This window comes from Chrysochloris asiatica, unplaced genomic scaffold, assembly GCF_000296735.1.
Source record: "Chrysochloris asiatica unplaced genomic scaffold, ChrAsi1.0 scaffold00046, whole genome shotgun sequence".
Classification (NCBI taxonomy): Eukaryota; Metazoa; Chordata; class Mammalia; order Afrosoricida; family Chrysochloridae; genus Chrysochloris; species Chrysochloris asiatica.
In genome coordinates this window covers 814,515-831,682 of record NW_006408564.1, presented here as the reverse complement: position 1 = coordinate 831,682, position 17,168 = coordinate 814,515, and the positions used below count along the sequence as shown (strand labels likewise).

Genomic DNA, 17,168 nt, shown 5'->3' with positions numbered 1-17,168 from the left:
ACCACACCAGGACATCGCTTCTCAGCCTTTTGACTAAGATCAAGTGTATAATAATATTATATAATATATAAATGAATAAATGGCAGTTGTTGAGAATAGTATCTGACATAAACCCTGTGTAAACATGACACATTATTATTATTAATTTCTTTGTTCAACAAAATATTTACTGAGTACCTTTTAATGCCACAACAATAATGTCTGCATTCCATACCAGCACTATCCAATAAAAGTGCAAGCAACATGGGTCATTTTAAAGTTTCCTGTAGCCACATTCAAAAAGTAAAAAGAAACTGTAAAATTACTTTTAATAACATATTTTATTTAATCTAATATCTAAAGCATTTCAATATGTAATCAATATAAAGAATTATTGTAATATTTTGTTTTCTAAGTCTTTAAAACCCAGTGTATGTTTTACACTTAGAGCACATCCCAGTTAGAACTTGCTATACTTCAAGAATTCCATAGCCACATGTGGCTAGTGGCTAACATGTAATTCTAGACATAATAGAAGATTGAAGAAAAAAGGGGAATATTATCATTATCCTCTATCCCACCTTACTACTAATTATATATATGTTGTTGGTTGTTGGTAAGTGCCGTCGAGTCGATTCTGACCCATAACAACCCTGTATAGGGTTTCCAAGGAGCAGCTGGTGAGCTTGAACTGCCAACCTTGCAGTTCAAACAGCTTTTTAGTCTGGCACATTAACCCACAGTGCCACATATAGTCCACTTGAAAAGTCCTTTCACACATGTATACATTTCATATGTTGTTAAGTGCCACTGGGTCAGTTCTGACTCATAGCAACCCTGCACAGGGTTTATAAGGAAGGGCTGATGGGTTTGAACTGTAGACCTTGTGGTTAGCTGTCCAGTGTTTATCCTACAGTGCCACTCCATTTTCTGTGTACACGTATTTTCTATTATATGAAAATGTTTTGCCTTGAAGGGTGGTTTAGATTTCAAAAGTGGGTAAAATTTTCATCAGGAGGAACAATAGGAGCAAAGTAACAAGGCATGAAAACAAGGGTCTAATGAAAGATAAGCACAGGACTACTAACTGCAAGATCAGCAGTTCCAACCTACCAGACACTACTTGTAAACCCTATGAGTTGGAACCAATTCAATGGTATTAACAATAACAACAGTGGTTGCTAGGGATCCTGGTGTGACACTGTAGGATAAGCCCTGTATTGCTACCTTCAAGGTCAGTGGTTCAAACCCACCAGACTTTCCTTCAAAATCCTATACAGGGTCACTGTGAGTTACAACAATAACCACAACAGTACCTTTTCACATGATGGTTGACAATTTAAATTTCTTTTTGTTGTTCAAGTCCATATCCATTTTTTATTGGATTTATTGTCTTTCTGAGCTAAGATTATATGTTTTATGTATATTTTTTATATTAGGCCTTTATGTGATATACTTGTATGGTTCCCAAATATTTTCTCCTAATCTTTTTACTTTGTTAATAAACATCCAGGAGTTTTTAGAAACTTTTAAGAAAGAAGTCTCTCCCTCTGTAATTCAACCAACAGATATCTGAGTACCAACTGTCAGGCAAAGACCATAACAGATCTTGAGAATATAATGAAGAACAAGGCAGGCAGGGTTCCCAGCCTCTTAAATATTGTACTTTCTTGGGAGAGAGAGACAAAATTCAAGTAAACAGAAAAACAATTTCACAATGTGATGGTGATAGTGGTAGTTATATGTCGTGGAGTCAGTTCTGACTCATAGCAACCCTGTATAGGGTTTCCGAGGCTATAGATCTTTACAGAAGCAGAAAGCTTCATCTTTCTCCCTCAGAGCAGTTGGTAGATTCCAACTATTGGCACTGATGTTAGCAGCCTAGCTAATCATCTACTATGCTATCAGGGCTCCTTAGGGTATTGATAGTTACTGTTGTTGTTAAGTGCCATCAAGTCATTTCCAACTCATATCAAACTTGTATAGTGTGCCCAGGGAGCAGTTGGTGAGTTTGAACTTCCAACATTCAAGTGAACCTTTCTGTCCAGTGCTTTATCCTACAGCGCCATGCTAGGACTCCTGGGTAGTAGTAGTAGAGATGGGCAAAAGTGAATGATTCAAGAGTCTGCATACTAGGAGTGTTTTATCTGAATTCAAATCCTGGCTCTCTCTCTTTTTAGTCATGTAATTTTAGCTGTGTCACTTGACTTAGTTTCAATTGTTAAAAAAAAACAACAGAATAAAATCTATAGGGTTGAGCTACTGTGCTACCTATTGCCATTAAGTTGATTCCCACTCTTAGAGACTCTATAGGACATAGTAGAATTGCCCAATAGTGTTTCCAAGGCTGCAATTGGAAGCAGATTGCCACAGCCTTCTCCCACAGAGTGGCTGGTGGGTTAGCAACCACTGCACCACCAGGGTCTCCCAAGGACCCAGGGGATCGTTATAATATGTGTTTCTGATCACATCATTCTCCAGAGCTCCTGGGTCCTACAAAAGCTCTTTTCTGTAGTCTTACTTCTTTAGTTTTACATCTCACCACTCCTCGAAGTGCCAGGTACAAAGGTTGGTACCTCCATAAAGGCATTTCTTTACTCACCTTTCAGGTCCCAAGTGCAATATTTTGCAGTGTGCTCCCTGACAACCAACCAGAAGTTATGTGAGAATGAATCTTCTCACTCTTAATGGACTGTCATACTCTTATCATAGCATTCACTGAACATATAGATATTAAATTGATTGGTTACACACCTACACTAGTCTACAAGTACCTTTATGGTGAAAAGACCATTATCTCTACCAACTAAGGGCTAGAACCTAGTTCTAAGTGTCATCAAGTCAGGTTCAACTTACAGGGACCCTGTTTAGGTTTCCGAAGAGTGTCTGGTGGGTTTGGACCACCGACTTTGCAGTTCAAACTGACCTTGCGGTCCAGTGCTTATCCTAGAGCACCACACCAGAACTCCTAGAACCTAGTTGTTATTGTTGTTGTTAAGCTCAGTCAAGTCAGTTCCAACCCATAGTGACCCTGTATAGGGTTTATGAGGAGCAACTGGTGAGCCTGAACCGCCAACTTTGTAGTTCAAGCGCATTAACCCACAGCATCAGGACTCCTAGAACTTAATAGGGACTCATTAAACATAAATGGTCACTAACAAGATCCAGACTGTCAGACTATATAAGGGAGCTTCATAAAGTCCATGGAAAAATGAAATTTAAAAATAATGGAATTTTTCTACAAACTTTTTGAAGTCCCCTTGTATGACTATTTATTTATTTTTAAAAGGCACACCTTGTATATCTATGTATGTTTTCAAGTATTACCAGAATTTCTTTACTCAGCAGTATCTATTAAGGCTGTAAAAAGCATTAGGAGTCATTTGTAACCAGGATGATTACTAGGTAGCTTTCCCTTCACCTTCTGCTTCCAGCCAAAATATTGTTCAAGAAAATGGCTCTTCTTGGTTTTATTGTTTACCTTTCATTGTGAATTGAGTAAAGGTTTACAGAGCAAATCGTTGGTTTTATATTAAAAAATCATACAGTTCATTTCATCTCAATGAATGCAATTCCCTCAATGTAACATCACTTTCTCCACTTCCTTTGTATATTTTTTTTCCATTCATCTTTCTTTTCCAACCCTTCTGAACTTTGTTCTTGGATAAATACTGCCCTTTTGACCTTGAATGGTCAATGATTCTATGATGTGTGTATTTTTTTTGTGACCCCTATATACCAAACTATTGTTGTTAAGACCAGTTGAGTCAGTTCCGACTCATAGTGACCCTTATAGGGTTTCCAAGGAACAGCTAGTGAGCTTGAACCATTGACCTTGCAGTCTAGCGCATTAACCCACAGTGCCACACCAGGACTCCATGCATCTACTACTTGAATGAAAATTGAGCCACAGAGGTGAGTTCAGTTCCATACCTGAAAGGTGACTAAGGGCCATTGTCTCTGGGTTCTACCAGTCTCAACCTAGCCAATAAGCCTAGACTTTTCTATAATTTTGAGTTTTGTTTTCCACATTTTTCTCCCATTCTATTCAGGACCTTCTAATGCAATCCCTTTCAGAGTAGGAGCATTTACGAACTTTTATGATTTCAGTTGCTATTCGACACAGTACGACATTGAGCATTGTGTTTATGGCCTATATTATGCCAATTGACCATGGTGTCCCCTGAAACCAAGGTCCTGAGCCCCTCAGCTCAGGAACTGTTTCCCTCAAGGGGTCTGGAAATGTCTAAGAAGTTTTCACAACTTTGTCCCCTGTCTGCTCCACATTCATGGTTATGTCTGCAGCAAAGACATATCCATGTACAGATATCCTCTGTCACATCCTTATAAATTTGTGGGTGTGTTTTCACTCTCCTTCGCACACATGCTCAGCCTGCATGTCTATCCATGCATCTACCCACTGTTGTTGTTAAGTGCCCGTCGAGCAGATTCTGACCCACAGCGACCCTATATAGGGTTTCCGAGGAGCAGCTGGTGAGCTTGAACCATCGATCTTACAGTTCAAATGGCTTTGCAGTCTGGCACATTAGCCTACCACACCACACCAGGACTCCGTGCATCTACCCATAGAGCATCATTATTGCTGGATTGTGTGTATAACTGTACTTATCCCTGCTCCTTTAACTCTTCTTACCTTTTACTCTTCCCTAAGTTATTCCAGACCTTCATTATTCTTCTGCCAACCTCCCTCTTATTGACTATTGACATCCCTTCACTGAAGTTAACACGTAAACTCTCTACTCAGTGAATTACACCCCTTTCCCTAGAACCTCTGGTAACCATGAAAGAATGCTTCTTTAGTATGAAAACATTTTGAATTCTTACAATAGCGGCCTCTTACAATGTGTGTCATTTTGTGAATGACTAATTTCACTCAACATAATATGCTCCAGGTTCATCTATGCTATGAGGTGTTTCAAAGATTCATTGCTATTATTTAATGTTGTAAAATATTCCATTGTGTGCATGTAACAGTTTATCTATTCTTTTCTTGATGGACATTTAGGTTGAGTTCATCTTTTTGGTATGGCAATGTGGGTTAATTCGCTGGACTGCAAAGTTGGTGGTTTGAACTCAACAACTGCTCCTAGGAAACCCCATACAAGGTCGCTATGGATCAGAACCAACTTGATGGCACTTCACAACAACAATTACCTTCTTGCCTACATGGTTTCTGCTGAAAAATAAGAGCTTAGTGCTATTGCTTCTCATTTGTAGGTAACTTTTCATTTTTCTTGAGCTGCTCTCAGAATTGTCTTCATTTTGGAAAGTTTGATTTATGATATTTCTTTTGGGGTCTATACACTTTGGAGTTTGTTCAGCTTCTTAAATGGTTATATTCTCATTTTTCATGATGCTAAAAAAGCTTTTTTTTCATCAACCATTTGACAATTTTCTCTGTGCTTTTTATAATCTCTTCCTGTTCTGGAATTTTGATCACCCAGAAATTATTCACCTTGCAGGTATTCCACATAAATCTTAAGCTTTCTTAGGAATTTTTCTTAATTTTTTTCTGATTGTTCTTCTAGCAGATTAGTATTAAGAAATTTGTCTTCAAGTTCACTAATTTGGCCTTGCATTGATTCATAATTTCTCCTTTGCCCTTTCAAAGTATTATTCATTATTGAAATTTTAGTAGTAATCTGGATTTCTATTTGCAGAGTTTGCATTGTTTCTAAGTTTTTCATTTATTTTATCCTTTTGTAATTGTAGTGTTATCAATAAGTTTTCTACCATTTCATGTGCATGTGTGTTCTCTCCTTGCTTTCTTCTGCAGCTTTCTTGATCGTTACCTCAATCCACTGAAGGTATAAAAATATCATTCTTTTGAATTCTTTACTAGGTAATTCATATCTTTTCTCCTCAGAAATATCTTCTGGCTCTGTATCTTGGTCACTTGTTGGAGCCATTCTGTCTTGTTTCTTTGTGTGAATTCAAATTGTCTGTTATCTCCAAGACATTGTGGTGTCATTGTATTTGTATTTCACTGATGATTAAATGTTGGTGTGATTTAGGCACTCACTTCCTGCCCCTTCATAGGTTTGATTAAAGAACTGGAAGTGTGTGCACAGTTCTCCATTTGCAGTGAAGTTCAAGGTGGGTTTGGCTGGTGTTGGCTGCTTTTTCCTGTTGGTCAGATGATACAGTACTGGTAGTGGCTCTCGCCTAGTGGGTGGGGTTGCAGAGAATAGTTGGGGCTGGGTTGTATGGGCAGAGATGCTATTTATCTTCACGTAGGGCAAGAACACCATATATACACATACACACACACAAAAAAAAAAAAAAAAACAGCAAAAAAAAGCTGTATGAGTAGGGGGAAAATCAACAGGTGGTGGAAGCAAGAAAAAAATATAATGACTAAAAATAGGAAAAAGGGAAGGAAAGGACAATTTGAGAAGAAAAAAAAAAGGAAAGAAATACACAATAAACAAAACTAGGGAAAGGGATCCCACGTAAACTACCACAGAATTCACAACAAAACATTAAAAAAAAAAAAAAAAGACATACAATGGTAGCAACAGGAGGGGAGTGGTTGACTGTGCAGTCTAAGAATGGAGGTCCCTAGGACCATCAATGGATAAGAGCGCAGTGCGGGGCCCTACCCAGAGAAACAGTGATGCCAGAGATGGAGGCTAAGACGATGATGTGGAGAGATGGAGCGGCTGGGAACTCTAGACCCAGAGAGAGAGAGGGGCTGTGTGCTGAGGACCAGGGAGCAGGTTTGCTGGGTGTACTATTGGTTGGTTGCTGATGCGTGGAGGAGATTGCAACCATTGCAATGAAATGATATATGATCGGATGAATGTAAAGCAATGTTCTCCCATGTAAACTATCACAAAATTCACAATAAAACGTTGGGGGAAAAAAAACCAAAACACTAGGGAAAGGGAAAAGGAGACAAGGGAATGGCAAAGAAAAATCAAGAGAAAAAAAGAGTAGGGGAAAAGAGAAACAGAAGAAAAGAAGAAATGGAAAGCAAAGAAATAAAAAATTTAAAAAAAGGGAAGGAAAAGAGAAAATGAAGAAAAAGATTGAAAGGAAAAATAAGGCAGGGGCTAGATTCCAGAGAGAAGAAAACTGTGGGGGACTCCTGCCAGCTAAGGAGCTCAGGTGGTGTGTGGGGAGGGGTGAGAAAGTGGTATGCTCAGCCCTAGACGGAGTTTCTCTAAGCCTAGGTGTTGTCTATGATGAGGGTATCAAATCCAGAAGTAGTTTGTGCAGGCCTGCTGGTGGCTGAGGTCTGGGTGTTTGTTTGCAGAAGAAGCTCTTTCAGGCATAGAGGGCAGCTGAGGACATGGCAGTTGGTTATGAAAGTTCCTGTTCATTCAAAGCTTCCCTGGGACTGGGTCTACATGTCCTGCTGGTCTGAAGAGGCAAAGTTCACCTGCCTCCAGACAAGATGCCAGGTTAATAAACCTACTACCCAGTGCCTGACTCACAACAGCTTGGCTCTGACCTCTGGCAGAGTAGGAGTGGATGAAGGTGGGGGCTGGCCACACCTTTGGTCACCAGAGGAGTATGGAGAACATGAAGTAATCTCACCTTTCTCTTCACCAGCCACTGGTGTAGATCCAATGTTGCTCACAAAAGCTCAAGAAGGCCAAACCAAGTCAGTTCAGCTGACAGTTCACCCGTCTTCTGTGTTGTTTCCCACTATCCATTCAGCTTCTTCTAGTCAGTATTAAATCTGTTTCTCTGTTCTTTCTCCTGAAGTTCAGGATTCCAGGCTTACCATCGTATGTTTCACTTGGTCTCACCTATTTTTGTTGAAGAAGGTTTGTGTAGTATGTCTGCCTAGTCTGCCATCTTGCTGGAAGCCATCACTGACCTGTGCTTTATTGACTACAAAAAGGCATTTGACTATGTGGATTATAACAAGTTATGGATAACAATGTGAAGAATGGGAATTCCAAAACACTTAATTGTGTTTATGAAGAACCTGTGCATAGACTAAGAGGCAGTCATTCTAACAGAATAGGGGAAGGCTGCATGGTGTAAAATCAGGAAAGGTCTGTGTCAGGGTTGGAACCTTTCATCAGACGTATTCAAACTCTATGTTGAGCAAATAATCTGAATGAAGAACACACCATCAGAATTAGAAGAAGGCCCATTAACAACCTGCAATATGTAAAATGACACAACCTTGCTTGCTGAAAGTGAAGAAGACTGGAAGCACTTATTGATAAAGGTCAAAGATTACAGCCTTCAGTGTGATTACACCTCAATATAAAGAAAACAATAATCCTCACAACTGGATCAATAAACATGATAAATGGAGAGAAGACTGAAGTTGTCAACAATTTCATTTTACTCGGATCTACGGCCCACGATCAATGCCCTATGGAAGCAGCTGTCAAGAAAATAAATGATGTATTGCATTGAGTATATCTGTTGCAAAAGACCTTTTGAAAATGTTAAAAAAAAAAAACAAACAAACAAAGTTGTCACTTTGAGGACTAAGATGTGCCTGACCCTAGCCACAGTCTTTTCTGGTATGGCGCTGTAGGATAAGCACTGAAATGTTAACCACATGGTTGGTGGTTCAGACTGCCAACCTATTCTTATACAGGGTCTCTAGAGTTGGAACCCATGCACCAGCACTGAATAACAACAACAACATATTAAATGAGAAAGCTGAACCATGAATAAGGTAGATACACCTGCAATGGAAGAAGTCTGTCCAGAATGCTCTTAGAAGTGAGTTTGGCAAGACTTTGTCTCATGTAGTTGGACATGTTATAGGAAGGACCAGTTCCTGGAGAAGGGTATCATGATTCATATGAGATTAGCAAAAAGGAGAGACCTTCAACGAGATGGATTGACAAATTGCTGCAACAATTGACTCAAGCATGGCAATAGTTGTGATGGTGTAGAACCGGGCAGTGTTTTGTTCTGTTGTACACAGAGTGGCTATGTCAGCCTTAAGCCTGCCGTCCCTCAATTTGTAGGTCAAATGCCAGTCTAAGGTGTTTGTGTTGTGTGGGAAATTAGCTGTATTTTGATGCAGAGACAGCATCTAGTCCACCACCAGGCAAGCTATCCTAGAGGTCACAGAATAGAATAGCTCACAAAAACCGTTTCTGGGGTTCCCCCACATCCCCCGCAGCAATATTACAGTGTTTTCAGTCATCTTCCTGGTTCAATTAATTCCTTTAGATGCTATTACAAATGAAATTTTCTTAATGACCTTTTCAGATTGCTTATTGTTGGTGTATAGTAAGGGTGTTGTTGTTATGTGTCGTGGAGTCGGTTCCAACTCATAGTGACCCTGTACAGGTTTTCTGAGGCTGTAAATCTTTACGGGAGCAGAAAGCTGGTAGTTTCGAACTGCTGACCGTGAGATTAGCAGACCGATTTGTAACCACTACGCTACCAGAGCTCCTTTTGTTAACTTAGAAATTACTTGGCTATATTTGGTCACCAGGACTATTATCTGAAGTCCTGATGTGGCACTGTGGGTTCATGGGTTCAAGCACTAGACTGCAAAGTGGGTTTGAACTGCAAGGTCGGTGGTTCAAGCTCACCAGAAACCCTATACAGTAGGTCGCTATGGGTCGGAACCTACTCGATGATACTTGACAACAACATATTTGGTCAAACATTTAACTCACCAGTCCTGGTGTGTGGGTTGTGGGATAAAGCACTGCACTGCAAGGTCGGTGTGAATCCCAGGTCAGTGGTTCAAATTCACAGCCTCTCCTTGGAAAGCCTGTACAGGATCGCTATGAGTTGGAACAGACTCTACCGCACTGAACAAAGTGAAGGCTGGAACTGCGGTTGCCTTGGCAGGGCCACAGCAAATCATTTCGAGGGCCTTATACGGCCTGTGGGCCAACGTTCCCCAGTCCTAGTGTGTAGAAAACCAGCTGATTTTTGTGTGCTGACCTTGTGCCCAGGCACTTTGCTAAATACATTTATTAGTTCTGTTGTTAACTGTTAGCTCCTACCCAGGACGCCGATGAAAACACTGCCCAGACCTGTGTGGATTTTGGAGTCCACTGTGGTGCCTGTTGTGTCAATCCATCTCATTGACACTGCAACTGCAATATTGGACTCGAACACAGCGAAGAGGAGAGCGGCAGTGTTTCATTCTGCTTGAGAAACCGGCACCGTCGTCACCCCGGTGGCCTCTGAGCCTGTCTACCAACAACAGCTCTGCCTAACCCTGACTATGGGCCCATCGCAGTACTTACACGCTTCTCCTCACACAACTGTGTAAACTAGCTCCCTAATTCAAATAAGATGGTCATCATGAAAAGGCGGCATAACTATAGGACACCTAAGCGTCACATCCGGTCACCTGCCTGGCAGTCGTCGCTCTAACTTTAGTCGCCGACGTGACGTGACGGGGCAAAAGGCCTGCCCGAGGCACATTCTTCCCAGCAGCCAATGGGCTTTACCCACCTCAAGGTCCGTCACCTTTTAGTCTAATCGTGGCCTGTGACGTAAGGGGCGGGTGCGGAAATAGATACAGACAACAAGCTGGGCTTGGTGGCTCAGTCTCTCGGAAGCGGGGAACGGGTGGAAAGATGGTTTACATCTCGAACGGTAAGTTCAAGGAGGTGCAGGGGCGACCGTTGGCCTAGGAGGCCAGAGCCCGGCTCTTCTCCCTCGTCGCCCGCTGGGCCTGGCACCCGTCCTGGCGGCCCCTGGGTTCACTGCCTGATGGGGCTGAATGCGAAGCCGTCCCGGCCTGGAAAGCTGCTGCTGAGAACTCCATAGCCGGCGGGCAGGCTCGGAGACCCGCGCCGAGGACGGCCTAACGCTGCGCTTGGCAACCCCGGGAAGGATCTTGTGAAAATTGGTGTTGCTCTCGGACGTGTGCGTTCGAAACGAGTAATAATAACGAAATTGACGCCATTTACTTAGCGCTTAGACAGTGTTTTAGCGCTGTTTGCTTACTAACCATCCCGTTTAGATGGCATTTTTATTATACTTGTTTCGTGTGTGCCCACATCCAAACGTAGCTAATGACACAGTCGAGATTCGAACATAGGCAAAGTAGTTTCAGAGTCCTTGCTGTTATTTACTATGTTGTTGTTAAGTGCCTTCTAGTCGGTTCCGACTCATAGAGACCCTATATAGGATTTCCGAGGCTTGAAATCTTGACGGGAGTAGAAAGTGTCGTCCTTCTCCCGCAGAGCAGCTGGTAGACTCAAACTATTGCCCATATGTTTACCAGCCCAGCTCCGTAATCCACTACGCCACCAAGTTTTCTGGTAGGTTCCAATCAGCTGACTTCGGTTAGCAGTCAAACACTTGAATCATTGTGCCAACAGGTCTCCCTGTTAACTGCTGCCTCTAAACCATATAAAAAGAATCGAACTAGAATGAGAATTAGGTGAAAGATTTGGGTGGACCTTATTCTGGGAGAGGGGGTTGATTCAAAAAGTCTGTGGAAGAATGGAATTCAAAGATCATGGAAATTTCCCATGAACTTTTTGAAGTGTGAAGCCCCCCTGTACGCGCGGGCTCTTTGGGGCCCTAATTTTTTAAGAGGCACAGGAAGATGCAGTACTTCCTCAAGGAGCTAGATCATTATTCCTAACATAGAAAATTGGTGAGAGATTGAAATCTGTGATCTCCTCTCTACAAGGAAAAGAACCCAGCATGACCGAGTCTGGACAATGCCTACCTGTTTGTTTGCTCCAGTGACATTCTTGGTTCAGTCTTTACCGTAGTTTGTGGGTCACAGCAGCTAGGTCCTGGTTCTGTTTGAATCATGTTTACCTCCAGAGATGACTAAGCTTTTCAGTAAGAAGTCTGACTGAGTGCTTTGATTTTTTTCTGCTCTTCAACTAAAAAGTATCAGTTTCTATATGGTCTTGGGTAGTTGGAGACTTTGGGTTGTGTTACATGTTTTATGATTGAGGCTGGCTGTAGGCTTCTGTTTATCCAATACTAAATAATTATTTTGATATGTTGTGTCTTATTATGCATAAGTATGCAGTGCTAGGAGCTCTGGTAGTGTAGTGGTTATGAGTTGGGCTGCTAACTTAAAGGTCAACAGTTCAAAACTCCAGCATGTTTCACAGAGAAAGATGAGGGTTTCTGCTCCTGTAAAAATTGTACAGCCTTTGAAACCCTATACAGGGTCACTAGGAGTTGGAAGCGACTCCACAGCCCATCAAAACCACCACCACCATGCAGTGTTAGGTTTGTTCCACATAATGTCCTGTTAGAACCTCTTACCTCACTTTCACAGTTGAGAAATACTGTATTTCAGACCCCACTGGGAATATGTTGGGGGGTGGGGAGGACTTCGATCTTACTTCAGAAGCTGGGGTAGGGGTGCTATGCAAAAAGCAAGGTAGAATCATGTCATGTTAAGATTAGAGGTTGGTTTACCCAGAGGTTCTCAGAAGAAAGGCTTATTATGTACTGCCAAAAACGTCAGCTTTAAAAAACGGTAGGGCTCAGTTCTCTCTCACACATGAGATTGCCATGTGTAAGGGCCAATTCAAAAGCAAATAGTTTTTAGTATGTTTTAGACTCACAATGGAAGAGTTGATTTTAAGCAAATTAGGTCCATTGGTTTTGATGGAATAACTGTGTTTATGTGCACAGTCAGTTGACACAGTATTTCTCTGCCTTTCCAATTGATTTCTTCAAAAATCTTAATTCTCTGGCAAATCCTGAAATAATTTCTCACACAGAAGGAAAATGTTACATTCCTCTAAAGAAGTAGGCTATCAAGTTGCAAAACCAGGCCTACCATCACTGTTCTTCTGACTTTCAAGTGTCTAATCCCTGTTCTCATTAGCTTTGTGATAGCTGAGGTCTAAGTGTATGCTTGAAAGTAAACTGGCCAAGGAAAAAGAACAAGTTAAACTATGTGGTTGGGTGGGTGTGAAGGAAAGCAGGTCCTAGATCTTCTCTGACCTCTTGTTTGCAAGACTGAAACTCTAGAGTACTAACTGTTCTATTTAGTTTCTGTTATTTCAGGCATTTTGAAACATAGTTCCACGTTTGCGTAAAATAAAGTTGGAGTCCATAATTAGAATCAAGAGCATCCTATAATAGAAACTTGTTTTGATTTTATGAAGAACAAGCCAAATTCTCTTCAGTACTTTCCAAGAGCACACAGATTTTTTTGTTATACAAGTTTTATAATTAATTTTTGAAAATTGTAAAACTTTGTATAATCTTTATGTAGATAAGAGACTTTGCAAGTGAAAAGAACTACTCCAATTGCATTTAAGAAAATGGAGATTGGCTAAGTATTCCTTTATACTCACCCATTCTGGGGTGTTTTTTTTTGCCCCTTGTGAAGTCGCCCAACCCACTACAATTGGAAATTCTAGGAAGTCATTGGACGTATGGGTGGAATGACCCTTAATCATGGGCTTTGCCTTCCTTGAACCTTTTCTTAGAATGATGTGTATGATAGTCAGCCTCTCTTGTGTTAACCATTTGAATCCGAACAAGTAGAAACTGAGTTTATGATTGTTACTAACCTACTTAAATGTATCCGATTTGTGGCACTAACTGAATTTCGTTCTTTTTGTCTTTAGGACAAGTGGTGGATAGCCGGAGTCAGTCCCCTTGGAGATTATCTTTGATAACAGATTTCTTCTGGGGAATAGCAGAATTTGTAGTTTTGTTGTAAGTATAGTTGTTGTTGTTGTTGTAAAGTGCCCACCCATAGCGACCCCATAAAGGGTTTCCGAGGCTGTAAATCTTTACGGGAGCAGAAAGCCTCATCTTTCTCCCACAGAAACACTAGTAGTATCGAACTGCTGACCTTGAGGTTAGCAGCCCAAGTTGTAAGTGTAGGTGGAGTAAGTATAGTAGTGCTCTTTATACCCCTAATATTTAAGTAACAGAAATACACTCGATACATTACTTTGAGTATTTTAAACAAGCTTGGCTTTCCTGAAGCAGTTTTTACTTCTGATGTTTCCTATTTTTATTAGTTTTAATGAAGGAAAGTAGAGTTCTGGTGTGGTGCTATAGGATAAGCACTGGATGGCACGGTTGGTGCTTCAAACTCGCCTCAAACTCACCAGCCATTCCTTGGAAACCCTATACAGGGTTACTATGAATCGGAACCAACTTCACAGCACTTAACAGCAGCAAGGGAAATTAAGACTTGAGTCACGGTAGATCTGCTACCAAACATCATATGTTTGTGAATAAAAGTTGGTATCTTGATCACACCTTAACACTAATGGTAACCATGTCAGTCTGCTGCTATGGAATCAGGCCTGTCCATTCTATTACCAAATAATTGTGCTTCAGTTTCTCTACTTTTTTCACCAATGGGTATGTATGTGTGTGATTTTTATTCCATATTATGCAATAAATAAGTAAATAAAAGTTCCCTGAATGGTGCAAATGGTTTGTACTTGACCAGTAACCAAAAAAGTTGAAGGTTTGGATCCACCTAGTGGTGATACAGAAAAAAGGCCTGGTGATCTACTTTCCAAAGATTGTTGCTCTTAAGTGCTGTCGAGTCAGTGCTGGCTCATAGTGACCGTGTGGGGTTTTCTGAGGAGCAGGTGGTGAGTTTGAGCCGCCAACCTTGCAATGAACAGTCCGGTGCTTAATCCTACGGCACGCCACACCAGGACTCCTCCATAAGATTATAACCAGTGAGAACTGCACTGAGTCCAGTTGTCATCTGAAACACACAAGAATTGGCCGTAAGTTGGAATTGAAGGCAGTAGGTTTTAAGTAAATTTGTTGTTGTTATGTGCCGTGGAGTCGGTTCTGACTCATAGGGACCTTGTACAGGGTTTCCGAGGCTGTATATCTTTACGGGAGCAGAACACCTCATCCTTCCCCCGCGGAACAGCTGGTAATTTCGAACTGCTGACCTCATGGTTCGCAGCCCAATTCGTAACCACTATGCTACCAGAGCTCCTTTTTAAGTAAATAGAAGGGGACAAATTATATCTTGATTTTTTAAAAGCTCCCAAACAATGAACATTTTTTTAAAAACAAAGGTTAGAGTCAGTGAAATTAAACCTTTTCTATGATTTCAAGCAGTTCTTATTAAGTGCATTTTTTTGGTCTTTCATATGCTGTTATGAAAATTGTACATGAACTACTGTTTTTGGCTGCTACCAAGTCCATTTTAACTCATAGTGACCCCATGTGTCTGGACCTGCCCCATCCAGTTTTCTAGATTGTAATCTTTATGGGAGCAGATTGCCAGAGTCTCTGGGTGGGTTCTAGCCACATACCTTTTGGTAAGCAGCTAAAAACTTACTTTTTGTTGCACCAGGGCATCTTCACCAGTGAACAAGTCTTCATCATCCTATGATTGAATATATGTTTGAGTATCTCCTATGTGTAGAGAGCTTCAGGCATACGAAGAAAAGGGAGGGAGGCCTTTGCTTCAGTGACTTTAATATCTTCATGTTAAATTTGGCATTTGATTGAGCATGACTGAGGGAGGTGACCAAGAGAGGAAGTTACTCCAGGTGGGAGCACATGGAGGAGGATGGCATAGAAATCTGACTTTTAGGTGAGAGGAAGTCATGGCTAGATGAATTTAGATCAGAACATAGCTCATCCTGTGTTCGACATGTGCTTGCTCTAGGTGGTGATGTCCAGCTGACTGCCAGAAATATGGATATAATCATCCTCTCACATAGAGGATAGTTGAAGTCCTAGAAATATATGTAATAATGCTGTTGAAAGTGATAACCTCCATTGTCTGTTTTCTACCCCTTGTTTCAGTTTCAAAACTTTGCTGCAACAAGATGTGAAGAAAAAAAGAGGTTATGGAAGCTCATCTGATTCCAGATATGATGATGGAAGAGGGTACAGCTTTTTTTGTGTCTTTTATTAATAATAGGTCATTTTATCTCTGTGGCATATTTTAATTAAATGACTTTTATATAGGTAGTCTTCAGGAAATCTAAAATTTAGATCCTGTTTCTTAAAACCAATACTTTACTATAAATTAAAAGCTTGTTGTGCTAATCATGGTTAATGAGGCAAAGTAAAATATGCATCAAGCATCCTATAGGGAAAGTCAAAATTATAGGATGAAAGCTTGTGGCCAACATTAAAATGTGGAGACTACAACTAGATTTTGGGCTTTTTAACCACAGGTTGGTGGTTCAAACTCACCAACCGCTCCTCAGAAACCCTGTACAGGGTCACTATGAATTGGAACTGACCCAATGGTACTGAACAACAAGCAATAACTGACACATATAGGATATCTGGCAACATGGGGCCAGGCTTATGTTTCCACATGGCACAATCAGCTGAAATGAGTATCAGCTGGACATTTTACAGGATTGTATTCAGTTCTTCACAATCTCTGCTTGACTCCTTTTCCTCAAGTGCGTTATGGGTCTGATATCCCTGTAAGTATTTGAACTGTGACTTCTGGTTTAAACAGTAGTTCCTGTTTTAGGTATTGAAAAAGAGAAGAGCCTATAGAGAAGCTTCAAAAGTACCAATTGCCGGTTGTCTAATAGTAGATTTAACTTTTCCCTTAATTAGGCCACCTGGAAACCCTCCCCGAAGAATGGGTCGAATCAATCATTTGAGTGGCCCTAATCCTCCTCCAATGGCTGGTGGATGAGGAAGGTAACAGAAAATTTGAAATTATTTTACAGGGGTTTTGATTCAAACATGCCGTCTTAGGAAAGCTTTCTTTAGGAAATCGGAAATTCCGCCATATTATGTAATTATTCAGACATTCTATTTAGTGTGTATGTGTTAAGGGGGGAGGGCAGACACTATATTTTAACCCTTGAAAATTTTACTGGTTTTCTTATTAAAATGTATTTTGTAAAATGGTTTTATAACACATAATAATAAGTTATTTTCAAGAGGATCCAAATTCGTAACTAGTAACTGATAACTTTTTCCTTTAGGTAAACGTCTGCTCTAAGTAGCAGACAACTGGACATGCACATTCATACCAGAAGAAAACCATCAGGAAGTGGATGCTGACCGTGCTGGACAACTGAATGAATGTGTCTGTCTAAACAAGGATTGCTCTGTGTCCCCACAGACGAATGAGGTCATACTGGGAATTCCCTGTGCAGGGATCTGGTGTGACTGACATGCACTTCTATAAATGCACATGTTTCTCTCATTATCTGTTTTGTATAGTTTATTAAAGTACTAATACAGTTTTAATAAGTAAATATTTTTAGGTTGCAAAACTGGCTCCTTGTCTTTATATAATTAAAACAGAA

At 40.7% G+C, this 17,168-nt stretch overlaps 1 pseudogene; it reads left to right on the top strand.

Annotated features, from left to right (window-relative positions):
- The first annotated feature begins 10,529 nt into the window (after positions 1–10,529).
- LOC102819495 lies at positions 10,530–16,555 on the top strand (annotated as a pseudogene).
- The last annotated feature ends 613 nt before the right edge of the window (positions 16,556–17,168 follow it).